At 34.6% G+C, this 16,624-nt stretch overlaps 1 long non-coding RNA gene across 1 annotated transcript in view; it reads left to right on the forward strand.

The window, feature by feature from the left end:
* LOC135268964 (uncharacterized) overlaps nucleotides 1-14,189 on the forward strand; it is a 396,879-nt gene extending 382,690 nt beyond the window's left edge. Inside the window, exon 5 of the long non-coding RNA XR_010337296.1 lies at nucleotides 14,133-14,189. This is a non-coding gene — a long non-coding RNA (uncharacterized LOC135268964). The remainder of the gene's footprint in view (nucleotides 1-14,132) is intronic.
* Nucleotides 14,190-16,624: the final 2,435 nt, after the last annotated feature.

The following is a 16,624-nucleotide window of genomic DNA, read 5'->3' on the forward strand; positions in this document are numbered from 1 at the left end:
AGGGATCATTAAAAAGATACATGCAGATAAAAGAACTACACAGATAAAACTTTGGCGTTCTTAGTGGGTTCTTCTCAAGTGTTGAGCAGTGTACTAAAAATATTAATATATATATGTGAGGAAACTAGCAGAAATCTCTGAAAGAATCATATGAAAAGACTATGACTAATAATGCCCAGTGCTTGAGACTGGCCAGGAATATTCTCACCAGCCACTAGAAAGTCTAAAGATTCATGGGATATTGGGGAGAGTGTGTGAAAAAACTTGATCAAATAGTGAGGAATAATTAGTCCTACAACAAATATGGCTCACTTCCTGCCTAATCAATAATAAAAGCAAAACCCTGAAAAGAAACAACTTTCAAGTAACTAAACTGTCTAACACCAAATAGTTAAAAAATATATTTTAAAGTACAAAAATCTTCAGGTATGACAAAATAAGGCAAATATAAACTATAATGAGAAAAAAATTAGCTAATGAAAATTGACAGACTAGACACAGATATTCAAATGAGCAGAAATTGACATAAAAACAGTTATTTTAACTGAATACTATATGTTTAGAAAGTTAAGTAGAGATATGGAAAATACATATTTTCTAAAAAAATAATTACACATAAAGCAATGAAAATCACAATATTTGAGATAAAAAAATACACTGGGTGAGATCAGCAGTTAGATACCACAGAAGAAAAAAAATTAGTGAATTTAAAGGAAAAAAAATGAAACCTCTCGTAACTGAAACAAAAAGAGAAGAGTGAAAAAACAAATGAAAGAAACACTGCTGAACTGTGTGACAACATTAAGAAATCCAAGGTAATTATAATTTGAACTCCTGAGGTAGAGAAATGATGATAGGTTACAGTGAAAATATGTGAAATTGTCAGGGGCCATATTTTTCTAAATTTGATGAGAAGTAGTAAACTATATATTCAAGATGTATAATAAAACTTTAATACTAGAAGCATGAAGAAACCTGCAGCAAAGAACATTCCAATTAACTTGCTCCAAATTAGCAATAAAGAAAAAATATTAATAATAAACAGAGTGACAAGACCTGTTTCATACAGTGGGACAATATAAGATAGACAGCACATTTTTTGTTGGAAACAATGTAAATGAAAAGACAAGAGTGTATGCCTTTAAAGTACTGGAAGAAAAAAATCAACCTGGGACTTTCTATGTATTTTCAAAATAAAGTCAAAATAAATATCTGCAGAACAACAGAAACTAAAATAATTCATCACAAAAAGCAGCACATAAAAAATGTTAAAGGAAGTTCTTCAGAAAGTCAAAAAAAAGTGATAGCAATACAAATGTAGATCTATCAAAATCAATAAAAAGCACTGCATATGACAAATACATATGTAAATATGAAAGATTTTTTTTATCACTTTAGGTATTTATTTTTATTTTTATTGTTTTGAGATGGAGTCTCGATCTGTTGCCCAGGCTAGAGTTCAGTGTCATGATCTCTGCTCACTGCCTCCCAGGTTCAAGTGATTCTCCTGCCTCAACCTCCTGAGTAGCTGTGACTGCAGGCATGTGCTACCATGCCCAGCTAATTTTTGTATTTGTAGTGAAGATGGGGTTTCAAAATGTTGGCCAGGCTGGTCTTGAACTGCTGACCTCAGGTGATTTGCCCGCCTCCACTTCTCAGAGTACTACGATTACAGGCTTGAGCCACCACTCCTGGCTTACTTTAGGTATTTTAAAAAGTAATTGAATGCTCAGGTAAAATTAAAAAGTACAACAGGGTTTATAACATATATAAGAGAACATATAGAAAAGTAAAATGCATATTCATAGTATCACAAGGTCAAGATATAAAATTATACTATTGTTTTTATATTTTATGTGAAGTGGTAAAATAGTACTAAAATTAGACTGTCAGAAATAAATTCACATATTTATGACCAGTTCATTTTCAACACAGCCATTGGACACAGGACATCCCTTTGATAACTGGTGCTAAGGAAACCATTTGTAGAAAAATGGAAGTGAAAGCCTGTCTTTCACCATACACAAAAAGCAAGACAAGATAGATTAAAGACTTAAATTTTGACCCAAAACTATAAAACTACTAGAAATAAACAGGCAGAACTCTTTAGGACATTGATCTAGGCAAATATTTTTTGACTAAGACCACAAAGAATCGAAAACAAAACCAACAATGGGCAAATGGGATTGTATTTAACTAAAATTCTTCTGCACAGTAAAATAAACAATCAACAGAGTGAACAGACAAGCTGGTGAATGGGAAAAATATATTTGTATACTACTCATTTGACAGGGGACAATATCCAGAATATACAAAGAATTCAACTCAACAGAAAACAAACAAACAAACAATCTCATTAAAACAAGGGCAAAGAAAATGAATAAAACTGAATTTGTATGTCTTCTTTCACGCAGGTGCTCTCCTGGCAAGACTGCCAGTGAGTTGCACCATTAAAAAGAAAAAAAAAGACATACCAATGGCCGAACAGGTATGTGAAAAAAATGCTTACCATCACTAATTATCAGTGTGATGCAAATGAAAACCATAGTGAGATATCATTCTACCTTATTTAGAGTAGCTATTACTAAAAAGACAAAAAATACAGATGTTGGTGAGGATACAGAGGAGAGAGAATGCTTATGCACTGTTGGTGGGAATGTAGATCAGTACAGCCACTGTGGAAATCAGTATGGAGATTTCTCAAAAAACTAAAAAGACTACTATATGATCCAGCAATCCTGTAACTGGTGTTTATCCAAAGGGAAATAAATCATTATATCACAGGAATACCTGAATCTATTATATTTATTACAGCACTATTCATAACAATAAGGATATGAAATCAGTCTAAGTGTCCATCCACAGATAAATGGATAAATAAAAATAGGGTATATACACAATGAAATATGATTTGGCCATAAAAAATAATAAAATCATGTCATTTGCAGCAACACGGATAGAACTGGAGGTCCTTATGTTAAGTGAACAAAGACAGACACAGAAAAATATTGCATGTTTTCACTTTTATATGGGAGCTATATAAGTTGGCCACATGGAGATGGAGAGTGGAATGATAGATACCACACACTGGGAAGTGTGTGAAGTGTGCGTGCCTGGCGGGGAGTGAGGGGGATGGTCAAGACAAATTGGTAAATGGGCACAAACATACAGTTAGACAGAATGAGTAAGTTCCAACGTTTGATAATGGAGTAAGCGGATTATAGTTAACAATAGTGTATTGTATATTTCAAAAGTGCTACAAGAGAGGACTTGAAATACACCTAACACATAGAAATGATAGTCAGATCATGGACACTTTAAGTACTCTAACTTGATCATTACACGTTCTGTGCACATGAGAAAATTTTACATGTACCACATAAATATGCACAAACATACAGTATCCAAAACAACCGTTAAAAATTGGAAAAAGGATGGGGCCTCAAGACAAAAAGAAGCCACATTAGGCTGTGATAAGTTCATATTTTACACTACAAGTAACTTGAAAGCCAAGAAAATGAACAGATATAGAACATGGAAGCATACCAAATAAAGGAAGCAAAGGAGCAAAAAGAAACTAAAGAAATAAAGATACATAGAAAACTGTGAACAAGATTATAGACATAAACCTAACCAAAGCAATAATCACATTAAATGTAAATTGTCTAACCACCCCTGTAAAATACAGACATTTCTAGATTAGATTTTAAAATAAGGGAGGACAAAGCATATGCTACCAGGAGAAACACACTTCAATTATAAATGTAAAAGCTGGTTAATGTGAAATAATAGAAAAGGAGCAGAATGCTACCCTTAATCAAAAGAAAGCTAAATTTCCTATTTCAAATATTCAATGGAATATATTATAAGGTGAACAAAATTACCAGACACACAGCAACATACTCATAATGAAAAGCAGGGCCATTTTTAAGGAGGACATTGGAATCCTAAATGCTTATGAACTGAGAGCTGAACCTTATATGAAGAGCAAATCAATAGAACTAAAAAAAGAGACAGAAAAGTTCACAATTTCTTGAGATTTCAACATCCGCAATGATTGTTAGAACAGACAGATGGAAAATCTATCATGAACAACATACCAATGAAGTTGATGAAAGAAAATAGCATAAATAAGGTCACAAATTAATGATATAGAAAAGAAAAAAACAATAGAGAAAATAAATGAAACCAAAATCTGGTATTGTAAAAATATGAATACATTAATTTCTTCTAGTCAGACCAATCTGAGCAAAAAAGAGAGTAGATTCAAATTGACGATATCAGGAGTAATAGAGTGATATTACTGTAAGTTTTACAAGTATGAAAGAATACTATGATATTTTTCAATATCATTATGTCAAAAAATTCGATAGCATACATGAAATACGTAAATTTTTTATAATAATCATACTATCAAATTCCACAAAACAAGAGTGATGCTAAGGAGAGATTCCAATAATACTGTATCTATTTAAAGCACTTCATTAAAAACTTTTTCATAATAAAAATTCCACCCTCAGAACATTACACTTGTGACAACTACCAATTTTCAGAAATAAAAAATATAAATTACTTTTAAAAACTTACAGAAAATTACAAAAAAATTGGAATATTTCATAACCCACACTACAAAACCAGCACTCCTTTGTACTATAACTAAATAAAGAAATTACAAGGTAAGAACACAAGAGACCAGTATATCTCCAGATGCAAAAAAAAAAAAAGCAAAACAAAATTTTTGCAAATCGAAACCAGAAATATGCAAAAATGACTATATATCAGGACCAACTGGGGTTTAACCCAGACATAAAAATTTATTTTAGCCTTAAAATGTTAATTAATGTAATTGTTCATATCATCAACTTAAAAAAGAAAATAGTATTACTATCTCAATGGCTCTAAAACTCATACTGAAAAATTCAACATGTATTTCTGATAAAAATTATCAGCAAATTAGGAAAGAAGGGAAACTTCCTCAATCTTAGAAAGAGTGTCTATAAATTATACTTAATTTTGAAATATCATATGATTTTAACATTAAGAAAAAGGAAGCATACCCAATCTCATCCATGTATTTAGTATTATCCTAAAGCATCTAACCAGTACAATAAGGCAAGAAAAAATATGATGAAATACAATTTAGCAGAATAAATGAACTCTTGATACCTGCTACAGCCTGGATTAATCTTAAAATAATTCTTGTGAATTAAACACATCAGACAAAATGTACATATTGCACTACTCCATGTACATAAAATTCTGGGAGACATAAATTAAATGTAGTGTTGGAAACTAGAGCAGCGGTTGGTAATATGAGGTTGAAATGGAAAGGAAGGGATTACAAAGGGGAAGGAGAATCATTTTGAAAGTGACGTGGATGTTCAGAATCTATTGTGATGCTTTCATATGTGCAACATATGTCAAAGCTTAACAAATGGAACATTTTAAATAAATGCAATATATGTCAACTATACCACTGTAAAAATAATATAGTCTTTACAGTTATTAGGTTGGTGCAGAAGTTATTGCAGTTTTGGCCATTACTTCTTTTGTTGTTTGTTTTGAGACGGAGTGTCGCTCTGCTTCCTAGGCTGCAGTGCAGAGGTGTGATCTTGGCTCACTGCAACATCTGCCTCTCGGGTTCAAGCAATTCTCCTACCTCAGCCTCCCAAGTAGCTGGGATTACAGGCACACACCACCATGCCCGGCTAATTTTTGTATTCTTAGTAGAGACAGGGTTTCACCATATTGGTCAGGCTGGTTTCAAACTACTGGAAGATTCACCTGCCTCAGCCTCCCAAAGTGCTGGGATTACAGGCATGAGCCACTGCGACAGCCTTGGCCATTACTTTCAATGGCAAAACCTACAATAACTTTTGCACCACACTATAGCAAGACCTAAGTTCAAGTCCTCAATTCCATAAAAAAGTTGCCTTTTAGCCCTATTTTACCTTTCTGTAAAAAATAGACAATTATATTTTCCCCATGGGAGTATTTTGAAAGTACACAATACAACATGTTTAAAATGCAAGAGACGAAGAATCAAAAAGTTATTTTGTGAGAATTAGAAAAATAAGACACAGAAAAATAAAATCAGTACTTGCTGTTGGAAAAATGACACCAATATATTTGTTCCATTCAGGGTTTTCATAAATCTTCAATTTGTAAAAAATGTAATATTTGGAAAGAGTGATATAGTACAATAAGTTAAAGTAGGCCTGTAGATTAATCTGTCTATCATCTATTACTATCTATCTGTCTTTATGGTTCTATCTGACAGATAGAACATTATAGTCAATATTCTGTCAACTATAATGATTTTTATTTTTTTCATTCTTAGCCCTGGCTTTGAAGTCTACATCACATAGGGCTAAATAACAAAAAATTAAAACAAAAACAAAAAAACTTCACCAGAGGAGCCTTTAAGAGATTGACTTTAAACTGGAGCTGGCATATTATAAAAAGTATTCTATAAAGCAGGAATAATATTGCTTTTGTTTTCCATTTTTTTAAAAAATAAATTTACAGAAACTTGATTAGAGTGAAATCTATATGGCAACATAACTGTGGGTTTAGAGAAGTCCAACCTGTAGCTATGTGATTGCAGTAGACAGAGTTTGGATGTGAAAATGATACATGCAGGTAATTTTCTTATTACTTAGTAATTGGCTATGTCTGATAATGTTGAATAGAATTATTTCAAGATTTATAGTGACTATTTGAAGAATCATGAATGTCTGGCCATGGGAAAAATGTCTCTGAACTTAGCTATCAATCATAGATTGAGTATTATCTCATGCATGCACAGCAGCATTCCATCTATAAATAGAAATGGCATATACAAACTAGATCCAAACAAGTCTGAAAAGATGCAAATAAATTACTGGAACAGGTGGCTCAGTCTACCATAATACCTACTCATGCTGTTCTACCACGTCTCTCTCACAACACTGATAGGACCCCATGGGGTGTCCACTATGACTGTCAACAGAAGAAAAAAAATATGGCCCTGGTTTGCAGCTGAGTCTGTATGTTAAACTGGCATCATCCAGAATTAAATGGCTGCTGAAAAATAGCCTTATCCAGGGTTGGGTTTGAAAAACAATGTTAAACAGTGAACTTCTTGGTGGGCAGAACTTTGAGGAAAATATATGATACCCATTTTTAGGAAGAATCTGTGGCTGGAAGCATAAGTCTTTGGCAGGAATGAATGGAGAGTGCTAATGGATTCACCAGCTGGGTAAGGTTTGGGAATTCAAGATTAGAGGATGGTGACTTTATGGATGTATCTCTTGAAATAAACAGAAAATACATTTTATAGATATGCTTATTAGAGGACATTCTTTACACAAATGTCTGACAATAAACAGATTGATAAGACACGTCTTGCTGTGAATGTCATCTTTCTTCACTTATTCAAGTTTATCTAACAGGCACAAGTGCAATATATTCATAGCTGTACAACTAAAAAGTCTTAATTAACTTAAAAAATGTAATAGATATAGTCTTGAATGCCACCACAGCATAGCAGCAAACCCAAATTTATGTTGTATATAAGAAACACTGACCCCAGCTATTAATAACCTCCTCTTTAAGCCTTCAGTTCACCGACTTGAGTAACCCAAATGTTACCAGGGCCAGGCCAATTTAACCATAGCTGCGTTCGCTAAGTGTACTTTTTTTGGATGCCAGAGTTTGCATATATGTTGAGTCAAAAATTATGGTAATGGGAAGTAAAACTATTCAAACAACATGGGTTTATGCTGGTCATCAATAAGTTTACTTCTTCTGCTTTTTAAAAAACACATTTTTCAGAGAAGTTTTAGGTTCTGAGCAAAATGAGTGGAAGGTACTAAGATTTCTCATATACTTTCTGCCTCCACCCATGCATAGCCTCTTCCATTATCATATGCACCATCAGAGTAATACATTTACTACAATTGAACCTACATTGACACATCAGTGTCACCCAGAGTCCCTAGTTTATATTAGGGTTCACTCTTGGGGTTGTACTTTCTGTGTGTTTGAATAAATGTTTGATATCATATATCCCTTTTTATAGTGCCATGAAGAGTATTTCCACTGTCCTAAAAATCCTCCATGCTCTATCTAGTCATTCCTCCCTCAATCCAACTGCTAGTAACTACCGATCATTTTGTTTCCAAGTTGTTTTTTTTTTCTTTTCCAGAATGTTATATAAAATTAGCTGAAATTCTACAGTATGTATCCTTTTAAGATCGACTTATTTTTTTTAATAACATGCATTTAATTTTCCTTCATGTATTTTCATGGCATGATAGCTTATTTATTTATTTATTTATTTACTTATTTATTTATTTAATTATTATTTTTTATTTTATTGCATTTTAGGTTTTGGGGTACATGTGAAAAACATGCAAGGTTGTTGCATAGGTGCATACATGGCTGTGTGATTTGCTGTCTTCCTCCCCTTCACCTATATCTGGCATTTCTCCCCATGCTATCCCTCCCCAACTCCCCACCCCCCGCTGTCCCCACCACTGCCCCCCAACAGACCTCAGTGTATAGTGCTCCCCTCCCTGTGTCCATGTGTCCCCATTGTTCAATACCCATCTATGAGTGAGAACATATGATGTTTGATTTTGTGTTCTTGTGTCAGTTTGCTGAGAATGATGGTTTCCAGGTTCATCCATGTCCCTACAAAGGACGCGAACTCATCGTTTTTGATGGCTGCATAATATTCCATGGTGTATATATGCCACATTTTTCCTGTCCAGTCTATCATGGATGGGCATTTGGGTTGGTTCTAGGTCTTTGCTATTGTGAACTGTGCTGCAATGAACATTCGTGTGCATGTGTCCTTATAGTAGAACGATTTATAATCCTTTGGATATATACCCAGTAATGGGATTGCTGGGTCAAATGGAATTTCTATTTCTAGGTCCTTGAGGAATCACCACACTGTCTTCCACAATGGTTGAACTAATTTACACTCCCACCAACAGTGTAAAAGTGTTCCTATTTCTCCACATCCTCTCCAGCATCTGTTGTCTCCAGATTTTTTTAATGATCGCCATTCTAACTGGCGTGAGATGGTATCTCAATGTGATTTTGATTTGCATTTCTCTAATGACCAGTGATGAGGAGCATTTTTTCATATGTTTGTTGGCCTCATGTATGTCTTCTTTTGTAAAGTATCTGTTCATATCCTTCGCCCTTTTTTGAATGGGCTTGTTTGTTTTTTTCTTGTAAATCTGTTTTAGTTTGTTGTAAATTCTGGATATCAGCCCTTTGTCAGATGGGTAGGCTGCAAAAATCTTTTCCCATTCTGTTGGTTGCCGATTCACTCTATTGACTGTTTCTTTTGCCGTGCAGAAGCTGTGGAGTTTGATTAGGTCCCATTTGTCTATTTTGGCTTTTGTTGCCAATGCTTTTGGTGTTTTGGTCATAAAGTCCTTGCCTACGCCTATGTCCTGAATGGTTTTGCCTAGGTTTTCTTCTAGGGTTTTTATGGTGTTAGGTCTTATGTTTAAGTCTTTAATCCATCTGGAGTCAATTTTAGTGTAAGGTGTCAGGAAGTGGTCCAGTTTCTGCTTTCTGCATATGGCTAGCCAGTTTTCCCAACACCACTTATTGAACAGGGAATCCTTTCCCCATTGCTTGTTTTTATCAGGTTTGTCAAAGATTGGATGGTTGTAGATATGTTGTGTTGCCTCCAAGTCCTCTGTTCTGTTCCATTGGTCTATATCTCTGTTTTGGTACCAGTACCATGCTGTTTTGATTACTGTAGCCTTGTAGTAGAGTTTGATGTCTGGTAGTGTGATGCCTCCCGCTTTGTTCTTTTTGCTTAGAATTGACTTGGCTATGTGGGCTCTCTTTTGGTTCCATATGAAGTTTAAGGTGATTTTTTCCAGTTCTGTGAAGAAGGTCATTGGTAGCTTGATGGGGATAGTGTTGAATCTGTAAATTACTTTGGGCAGTATGGCCATTTTCACGATATTAATTCTTCCTAACCATAAACATGGAATGTTTCTCCATCTGTTTGTGTCCTCTCTTATTTCATTGAGCAGTGGTTTGTAGTTCTCCTTGAAGAGGTCCTTTACGTTCCTTGTTAGTTGTATTCCAAGGTATTTTATTCTCTTTGTAGCAATCTGAAGTCGAGGCAGCAATTAAGAGCCTACCACCCAAAAAAAGCCCAGGTCCAGATGGGTTCACAGCCGAATTCTACCAGACATACAAAGAGGAACTGGTACCATTCCTACTGAAACTATTCCAAATAATCCAAAAAGAGGGAATCCTTCCCAAATCATTTTATGAGACCAACATCATCCTAATACCAAAACCTGGCAGAGACTCAACAAGAAAAGAAAACTACAAGCCAATATCCATGATGAACACAGATGCAAAAATCTTCAATAAAATACTGGCAAGCCGATTACAACAGCACATCAAAAAGCTTATCCACCATGATCAAGTAGGATTCATCCCGGGGATGCAAGGCTGGTTCAACATATGCAAGTCTATAAATGTAATTCACCACATAAACAGAACCAAAGACAAAAACCACATGATTATCTCAATTGATGCAAAGAAGGCCTTCAACAAAATTCAACAGCCCTTTATGCTAAAAACTCTCAATAAACTAGGTATCGACTGAACGTATCTCAAAATAATAAAAGCTATTTATGACAAACCGACAGCCAATATCATACTGAATGGGCAAAAACTGGAAGCATTCCCTTTGAAATCTGGCACTAGACAAGGATGCCCTCTCTCACCACTCCTATTCAATATAGTACTGGAAGTTCTAGCCAGAGCAATCAAGCAAGAAAAAGAAATAAAGTGTATTCGATTAGGAAAGGAGGAAGTCAAATTGTCTCTATTTGCAGACGACATGATTATATATCTAGAAGACGCCATCATCTCAGCCCAAAATCTCCTGAAACTGATAAGCAACTTCAGCAAAGTCTCAGGATACAAAATCAATGTGCAAAAATCACAAGCATTCCTATACACCAATAACAGACTTAAAGAGAGCCAAATCAAGAATGAGCTTATTTATTTTTAATGTTGGATAATATTTTATCATCTAGATATATCACAGTTTATTAATGCATTCACCTACTGAAGGACACCTTGGTTATGTCTAAGTTTTGGCAGTTATGAGAAGAGCTGCTATGAATATCTGTGTGCAGGCTTTGGTGTTTTCAGTTTCTTTGGATAATTTTAACAAGTGTAATTGCTAGATAACACAGTAAGAATATGTTCAATTTTGTCAGAAACTACAAAGCTGTTTTACAAAGTGGCTGTGCCATTTTGCATTCCCTCCAGCAATGAATGAGCTCTTGTTGCTCCACATTCTCACTGGCATTTATTGTTGTCAGCTTGACATTTGGTGGTGTTTTGTTTTTCCTAGATATTGGCCACTCTAACAGGTAGGTAGTGGTATCTTGTTTTAATTTGCATTTACCTGATGATATACGATGTACAGAATCTTTTCATATGCTTACTTGCCATCTGTATATCTCCTTTGGTGAGAAATCTGTTAAGGTATTTGGTCTACTTTTTAATCATTTCTTTTGTATTTTTATTACTGAGATTTAAGTGTTCTTTTTCTATTTGGATATCAGCTCTTTATCTGCTATATCTTTGACAAATATTTTCTCCTAGTATGTGGTATGTCTTTCTATTTTCTGGACAATGTCTTTCACAACTCAGACATTTTAAATTTTAGCTTAAATGTTTAAGTTACCAATTTGCTTCTTCATGGATCACACTTTGGTGTTGCACCTAAAAAGTCATTGCAAAACAAAAGTTAACTAGATTTTCTCCTATGTTCTGCTCTAAGTATTTTATAATTTTCTGTTTTACATGCAGGTCTGTGAGCAATTTTGAGTTAATTTCATGAAACATGTAAGATCTGTGTCTGGATTATTTATTTACAACTGGATGTCCAGTTGTTCTAGCATCAAGTTTTATTTTTTTTTCTTTTTTTTCAACTTTTATTGTAAGTTATGGGGTACATGTCCAGATTTGTTACATAGATAAACATGTGCCATGTGGTTTGCTGCACAGATCAACCAATCACCTAGGTATTAAGCTCAGCATCCATTACCTAGCCTTTCTGAAGCTCTTCCTCCACCAGCTTCCACCTGCAGAACACAGTGTATGTTGTTCCCCACCATGTGTCCATGTATTCTCATCCTTCAGCTTCCACTCATAACTGAGAACGTGCTGTGTTTGGTTTTCTGTTTCTGCATTAGTTTGCTGAGGATAATGACTTCCAGCTCCATCCACATCCCTGCAAAGGATATTATCCTGTTCCTCTTTATGACTGCATAGTGTTCCATGGTGTATATGTACCAAATTTTCTTTATTCAATCTATCACTGATGGGCATTTGGGTTGATTCCATGTCTTTGCAATTGTGAATAGGGCTGCAAAGAACATATGCATGAATGTGTCTTTATCATAGAATGATGTATATTATTTATATACCCAGTAATGGAATTTCTAGCACTGATTTTGAAAAGACTATCTTTTCTCCACTATATTGTCGAAATTTTGTCAAAGATAAAATGTGGGTCTATTTCTGTACTCTTTATCCTCTTCCAGTGATCTTTTTGTCTGTATTACACCTATACCTCACTTTCTTAATTACTGCAGCTTTATAGTCAATCTTGAAATCAGAGAGTGTAGTCCTCTAACCTTGTTCTTCTTCAATATTGTTTTGGCTATCATAGAAATTTTGCCTCTCCATAAACATTTTAGAATTAATCTGTTGAAATCCGAAATTTACATGCTTGAATTTTTATTGGCAGTGCATTGAACCTATAGATCATTTTGGGGAAAAATTACATTTTGAAAATATTATAATGCTCATCCATGAATATGGACTTTTTCTCCATTTATTTAGTTCTGCTTTTATGTCTTTCATGGGAGTTTTGTATTTTCTTTATATAAACCTTGTACATATTTTGGTAGATTTATATGTAAGCATTTCATATTTTAGGGTGTTAACATAAATGTTATTGTGTCTTTACATTTCATTTCCTCTTGTTCATTGCTGGAATATAGGACATATACTGACTTTTGTGTTTTAGTATATCCTGCAACCATACAATGAAAACTTATCTATTCTAGAAGTATTTTGTTGATTGTTTTTAGTTTTCTGTATAAACAACCATGTCATCTGTGAACAAAGACAGTCCTGTTTCTTCTTTCCCGATCTTCACACCTTTTATTTTATTTTCTTGCTTTATTGAATTAGCTAAGACTACCAGTACAATGTTGTAAAGCAGTTACTAAACTTACTTGGAATGTTTTGGGTGTCTAACCATTAAGTATATTATCTGTGGGTTTTGTAAATATCCTTTATAATATTGAGGAAGTTCCCCTGGTTTACTGGGAGGTTTTTTTTGTTTTTTGTTTCTTTTTTTAATATACAGAGTCTTATTCTATCACTGCACTCTGCCCAGGCTGGAGTGCAGTGGTGCAATCTCAGCTCACTGCAATCTCCACCTCCTGGGTTCAAGCAATTCTCCTGCTTCAGCCTCCTGTGTAGCCGGGACTACAGGCACCCGCCCCCACATCCTGCTAATTTTTGTATTTTGAGTAGAGAGGAGGTCACCATGTTGGTCAGGGTGGTCTTGAACTCCCGACCTTGTGATCCACTGACCTCAGCCTCTCAAAGTGCTGGGATTACTGAGAGTTTTGATTATGAATTGGTATTGAACTCTATCAGTTATAATCATGTGATTTGCCTTGTTTGGCCTGTTTATGTGATGAATTTTCAAATGTTGAACCAGCTCTGCATAAATACATCTCACTTGGTCATGGTATCTAATTATTTTTATACATAGTTGAATTTGATTTGCTAATATTTTGTTAATAACTTTTGTGTTGATCTTCATGAGTGATTTTGATCAGTCATTTTCTTTTCTTATAATATCTGTGTGGTTGTGTATTAGAGTGTTGCTGGCCACATAAAATAAAGTAGACATTAGCTCTCGCTTCTGTCTTCTGAAAGAGACTGAAAAAAAGTGGTATCATTTCTTCTTTAAGTATTTGATAGCATTAATCAATAAACCCCTCTGAGTCTGGTGCTTTCTGATTTGAAAGTTTATTATTTATTGGTTCTACCTTTATTTTTAGAGCCCAGCTTGTCCACAGAAGAGGCCATTGTGGAGCTCCATGGGAAGAATCACACTGTATCATATTTTCATGGAAGAGGCAGCAATGTGTCTTCTAGAAGGTACTTATATTATCTGGATAAAAATGTATCTTTACTGCTGAAAATATTTTTCCCAACACCATAAACGTTAGAACTAGAGATGACAATTGAATTTTCACCTGTCCAATGATACAGTAGCTAGTAGTAATTTTTATATTCATAGTAATAAGAATAAAGCTTTCTTTAACTGAAGGAAGAGACTGAATAATTGTTGAACAAAAAAACTAATGAATTGTCCTGTTTTTCTTCTGCTTAAGACTCTAGATCAACTCTTTACCCTTTTGATCCATATAGACTGCATTAACTAGGCATGGTTGCTGTGTGACTTCTACTTACTTTTGCTTTTACTTGGGTTAAACCAAGGGCAAATACATAAAAATGAGGAGAGTAAAGTTAGTTATTTTCATTTTTCTCCCTTTCTATTTTTTCTTTGTGTTTTTTTGTCTGTTTTTGTTGTGTTATTTTTGTTTTGTCTTGTGTTGTTTTGCTACATCTTAAACTGTAATGTGGCTACATTTCACACTGGATGGCCCTTCTATTTTGGAAGCCTAAGCTTATTATATGAAAAAGATACATTGAGACACATCAATGCTAGCCTACTGCTGGCTTTACCAATCATCCCAGTTCAGATGCCAGGCATGGAAATTGAGCCACCTTGGCTCCTGTATACTAGAACATTTATTGGCTGAATTTCACCAAATTACAAAATTTGATATGATATGGATACAAGTAATTGCTCAACAGAGCTTTACTAAAATTCCTGATATAATATTTTTAAACTATTAAATTTCAGCTTATTTTGTTATGCCACAATAAATCACTGAAGCAGAAAGTGGTAACAGAATTGGAGTGTTATAAAAATGCCCAAGAGATATACCACTATTTCATAATGGTGAAAGGTGGAAACTAAGCGGCCCTGAGAGAGAATGGTCACAACAGTCATAGGGGCCTCAATAAGGCTGTTGTTGAAGGGTTGAAGGAGAGTGAGAAAAATGGCCTTGGAGTCTGAAGAAAACAGAAACATTCTAGTGTAATAGCAAAAATTTGTCAAAATTCTTTGCTGTTTGCTGTATAACATGGAAAATGGAAAAATAGTCTCATAAATGTTTGTGTCTCACAAGGGATGTTTCAGGCACTATAAAAGAAATTCCATCATCTTCTAGCTTCCAATAATAAAATATGAGAAGAAATGAATTAAATAAGCATTGGTTCAATTTTTGAAAAAATATTAGAGAAACTACACCAGCAAGATTTGCTGGTTTTAAAAATGGGACCAGTTATCTTGTCCCTTCTATTGTCATTGTTGTGAAAGACTTTTAAACCAATCAATGGAATGAAGGTTCAAGGTAACACCAGACTACTATAGTCTCACAGCCACTGTGAGACTGTGAGAACCTTCGTGCAAACCCTAGAAGAATTCATGGGTCTATCCAATATGGCTTTTAAATGTCTTATCAGCATTGTAAAATAGCACCCTGACTCTCAGTTCAATGTAGGGATGATTGGTCTTGGTAAGCAATGTAAAAATAAATAATAAAATGAATTATAATTGAGTACAAAGAAAACCCAAAATATTTTTAAAGTAGGCATACTTGTTCGCCTCAAAATATAAAATGAACAGAGGCCTTTGGATATCCAAATTTCTGTAGGCAATAAACTGAATAGGATATTTGAAAACATTTCTTATTAAAAAGCTAGAATACTAGAATAAGCACATACATAAAAGCAGACAGTAGATCCAATAGGCACACAATTTACACCAAGGAAGCATGACTGGGATTTAATCTGATTATATTTAGAGCTGGATTCACTTCTGCGTGCCTTCCTTCACCACCTCAGCCCCATGTTTTGACTGAGAGTGTCTATTGTGTTTGATATGGTTTGGTTGTGTCCCCTCACAAATCTCATCTTGAATTCCCATGTGCTGTGGGAGAAACCCAGTGGGAGGTAGTTGAATCATGGTGGCAGGTCTTTCCTGTGCTGTTCTCATGAGAGTGAATATGTCTCATGAGATCTGATGGTAAAATAAGGGGGAGTTTTCCTGCACAATCTCTGTTTGCCTGCTGCTGTTCACATAAGATGTGACTTGCTCCTCCTTGCTTTCTGCCATGATGGTGAGGTCTCGTCAGCCATGTGGAAATGTAAGTCCAATAAACCTTTTTCTTTTGTAAATTGCCCAGGCTTGGGTATGTCATTATCAGCAGCATGAAAGCAGACTACTACAGTGTTATGTATTATCCATATCTCAACATTTTATATTGAATGTTTTGGTCAAAGATAATGTCTGTTAAGTTCACAAAACTTGAGATTTACAGAAACTCTGATTAAGAAATTATATCCAAGGAAACTTACGTGCACATTAACAAAATCAGGAGTTTCATAACATTTGAGATGCTATCATAATGAAATGAGA

This window comes from Aotus nancymaae, unplaced genomic scaffold, assembly GCF_030222135.1.
Source record: "Aotus nancymaae isolate 86718 unplaced genomic scaffold, 86718_ANA_hifiasm-v0.15.2.pri h1tg000048l, whole genome shotgun sequence".
Lineage (NCBI taxonomy): Eukaryota > Metazoa > Chordata > Mammalia > Primates > Aotidae > Aotus > Aotus nancymaae.